Source organism: Canis aureus, chromosome 24, assembly GCF_053574225.1.
Source record: "Canis aureus isolate CA01 chromosome 24, VMU_Caureus_v.1.0, whole genome shotgun sequence".
Lineage (NCBI taxonomy): Eukaryota > Metazoa > Chordata > Mammalia > Carnivora > Canidae > Canis > Canis aureus.
In genome coordinates, this window is record NC_135634.1 from 13,551,874 (window position 1) to 13,555,948 (window position 4,075).

At 44.0% G+C, this 4,075-nt stretch overlaps 1 long non-coding RNA gene across 1 annotated transcript; it reads right to left on the bottom strand.

Moving 5' to 3' along the window:
* Window positions 1–374: 374 nt before the first annotated feature.
* LOC144296448 (uncharacterized) lies at window positions 375–1,572 on the bottom strand. Its single transcript, XR_013363566.1, has 2 exons — window positions 1,254–1,572; window positions 375–610 (listed from the first exon to the last, which is right to left on the bottom strand). It is a non-coding gene; the product is annotated as an uncharacterized LOC144296448 (long non-coding RNA).
* Between the last annotated feature and the right edge of the window lie 2,503 nt (window positions 1,573–4,075).

Sequence of the window (4,075 nt, forward strand, 5' to 3'; positions counted from 1 at the left end):
GAATGCTGTCCGTGCTGAAGCTAATAAACCTGATTATCTTGAAGAGTAAACACCATGCTGTTTTGCCAACTATTAGATTTTTACTACTCTCCAATAAAGCGAGCGCATTATTCATTTCAAATAATATACCACTTATTGTTTCCTAAAGATTAGCAATTGAAAGAGATGTCAACAATTTTCACTCTTTAAATTAAGTATAATAGGCTTTTATAGCACAGTATAAAGATATGGAAGGGAAAGGCTGCAATTGCAAGCTTGATTTTCCCTTTATCTATCCATACAGCCCCAATTTGACACTTGGGAGCAGAGAAAGCTTGTAAAGAGCCCACAGACCCCATAAAGCTGGTGACACTTGGATTAGTCTTACAGCTCACTTTGGGCACAGTAAAGTGATAATTTAATTAACTAATAGGGCCGTAAGCATGAGGGTTTATCTAATGAGTTCCCTTCTTGTTTGTCTCCTGGTGATTCCAGCGCCGGGTGTTTACAGATCAGCAGTAGCCTGGGCCCAGACGTGCCCGGAGAGAGCATCTTGGACAGGTGCCCCATCGGCCCCTGCATCCGCTTCCGTTCGGGGTATTTCTATGCAGTTGGGACATCGTTGCTGCTCCTGGAGAAAAATACAACAGTTTATCAGAGCCGGTTTGGAATATTTTCTTGGTTTCTCTGAGGTGTCTAATCTGCTGTCTGTGCATATATTAATAATATAGATTCTCTGGGCTCCACGCTCAGGGCAGAGTCTGCGTGAGATTCTCTCTCCCTCTGCCCTCCCCCCACTCGTGCACATGCTCTCTCTAAAATATATTAATAATAATAATAATATAGATTCCCACTGGTATTGTGTGTCTGTGTAAATATGTGCCTGAGTGAGGGTGTGTGTGAGTGTGCATATGCGTGCATATGTGCGTGAGGGTGGGTCTGGGAGGAAACTTTGAACTCTGCCTATCAGCCTCACCTCCGACCTGGCTCATGTGGCAGGTGGACATGCCAGGAGCTTGAGCCCCGGCACAGAAGGGGAGGGTGTGTGTGTCCTAGAATAGCCCTTTCACAGCCCCTGGCACCCTTGGGTTATTAGACATTTCTTTTTTGTCTGTCCCCTCATTCCACCATCCTGCAGGCTGCTGTTCTGCCGCCAAGCCCAGCTCCTGGGGAAGGATTCCACACACAGCTCTGAATTCCTTGGGGCCTCGCTCTACTCTGGGGTGATTGCAATCACAGCCAAGAAGCGTCACCCTGCTGACCCCAGGACTAACCTCTGCTCTCCAGGAGGTCCCTAGGCTTGGAGGGGTCAGTTCATGGTTCCAGGACCCAGACACCAAGAGGGTGAGCTCCGTGAGGTGCAGGCCAGCTCACACAATCACACTGGGAGGAGGGCAGTTCCCAGTTGAAAGGTTATTCCATCTTGGATGCCGAGCCACCCCTTAGAACGGAGCTGCTGGTTTTCATCCAGAGTAGGCCTTGCAGAGGCGTAGACAGGGCTAATGAATGGGCTCATTTCCAGATTTCAGTCCTAAGGGAAGCTTTCATTACTGTTTGGTCTCAAAGCCATTACTCAAATGGGAATTTTGCTGAGTCCTTGTTCCTGCCCAGAGCAGCCCTAGCTGCAGAGCAAGTCCAGAGCCAAGCCAGGCCAGCAGGGGGCGGGAAGGAGTCGTCTTGAGAGTCTAAGCCACCCCAGGGGCTCTAGAGTTTGCTTCCCTGCTTCACTCTGGGAATGACCATCTGAGGACTCCCCCCAAGCACCAGAATTCTTAGGGGAGCTTTTATACCAATGTTTGGGTTCAATCCCAGAAATGTGGATATCTCTCATTTTGGTAATTTCTTCTTTTTTTAAAAATGTTTTTGAAAATGTGTAGGACTTAGCTTTTAAAAACTCGTGGTGAAATACATATACCATAAAATTTACATTTTAACTATTCGTCAGCGTGCTCGTCAGTGGCAGTAAGTACATTCACTCTGTTGTCAACCATCACCACTGTCCAGCTCTTAAATTCTTCTGACCTTGCAGAGCTGGATCTCTGGCCCCATTAGGCACTAGAACTCCTCATTTCCTTACTTCTCCAGCCCTGGGCAACCATCTTTCTACTTTCTGTCCCTATGAGGGGGATGACTCCAGGGACCCCCTATGAGTGGAATCATACAGTCTTTGTGCTTTTATGCCTGGCTTATTTCACTTAGCATCATGTCTTCAAGGTTTATCTGTGTAGCCTGTATCAGAACTTGCTTTCATTGTAAGGCTGAAGAATATTGCTTTATGTATAGGTATCACATGTGTGTATCCATTTAACTGTTGATAGGTGTTTGGGTTGTTTCCATCTTTTGGCAATTTTGAGGAATACTGCTATGGAGATGGGTGTACAAATATCTCTTTGAGTCCCTGCTTTCAATTCTTTTTTTTTTTTTTTAAGTAATGGGGCTATTCTCCATGGTGAGATGGTATTATTCTCCATTTGTTTGCTTAATAATAACCATCCTAACAGACATGAGGTAATATCTCATGATGATTTTGATTTGCATTGGGAATGAATCATTTAAAAAATTCCCCTGGAGGTGCTGCTAGTGAGCATCCAGAGTTGAGAACCACATATATCTGCCAAGCACTGTTCTAAATCCCCATTTGTTCCCTCCAACAACTCAGTGAGGTAGGAGACGCTTTCAGATGAGAACATGAAGCACCCAGAGGTGAAGACCACTCATCTAGTAGGTAATGGAATGAAAATTCAAGTCCAGATCTGTGGTCCCCAAAGTTCCTGAGCTCACTTAGCAGTCCTCCATATGAGGAAGAGAAGGGGCTAAGGGACACGACATCCAATTCACATGGGATGAGTTCCATCTAAAAACAATATCAGAATGAAATCTCTGTTTAATTCTTGAGCTTTTTTCACAGCCCCATTTTTAGGAAGGAGGTTTAATTTGAAAAAATCATAGTTCTTTTCCTCTTAACTAATAGTTTAATTGTTAGTTCAAAGCCACTTATTCGAATAAAACTCACTGTTTTCCGAGGGGCAGAGAATGTGAATCATTCCCAGTGTACATCTGGTACTTACTAAGAGCCCGGAACAGGGCCATGTGTTAGAATTGTAGTGTAACAATACTGCCATCTCGTGGGGAGTTAAAGTGTGGCTGTTCACACCTATGGCGATTTAACCCTCTCAGGAGAATTAAGAATTTCTCTGCACAGAAATTCTTTGATTTCTAGTCAAAGTGCGGTGGCGGGGGTGGGCAGTGTGCGTGGAAAAAGTCATGCTCTGTCAAAAGTAATTCATACTGTTGAGGACCAAAGTCAGAATCATGCCCTTGAGTGACATGGGCAATGGCAGATACAGTCCTGGTTCCGTTTGTCACTCCCAGATTCTACTGCCCAGAGGGAAAGGTGTGGCTGGAGTCACTTGGGGGCTTGGAGAGGAGAGCTAATTACCCAGCAACCTTGCTTCCACCCTGCCCACAGCACAAATCTGAGACTGGGATGCCTACCCCGATTGTCTTTAGTTTAAGAAGGTCTAGAAGGGTCAAGAACCCCTGCTTCCCTGCTCCCCTTCCCTCCCCTGTTATTAATTACCTTCTGGCTGTTTTGTAGTTTCATTGTTCCTTTTTTTCTCTCTTGATCTACCTTTGTGAATTGGTAGCCTTCCTTGGGGGTGTGCTCTGATTCCTTTCCCTTTATCTTCTGTAAAGTTACTATAGGTTCTTGCTCTGTGGTTACCATGAGGCTCACCTAAAACTTCTTATAGATGTAACAGTCTGCTTTACACTAATAGCCACAATTTCACCACATACAAAATCTCTACCCTTTTACTCTCTACTTTCACATTTTTGATGCCACAATTTACTTCCTTTTATACCATGTATTTGTTAACAGATCATACCAACTATAGTTATCTTTCATACTCTTCCTTTAGCTGTTATACCATAGTTAAGTGGTTAACACACCATCATATTACAGAATTGAAGTTCTCTAAATCTGACTGTACATTTACCTTTACCATTGTGTTGTATATTTTCATATATTTTTATGTTGCTAATTAGTGTCTTCTCATTTCATTTTTGAAGAGCTCCTTTCAGCATTTCTTGTGAG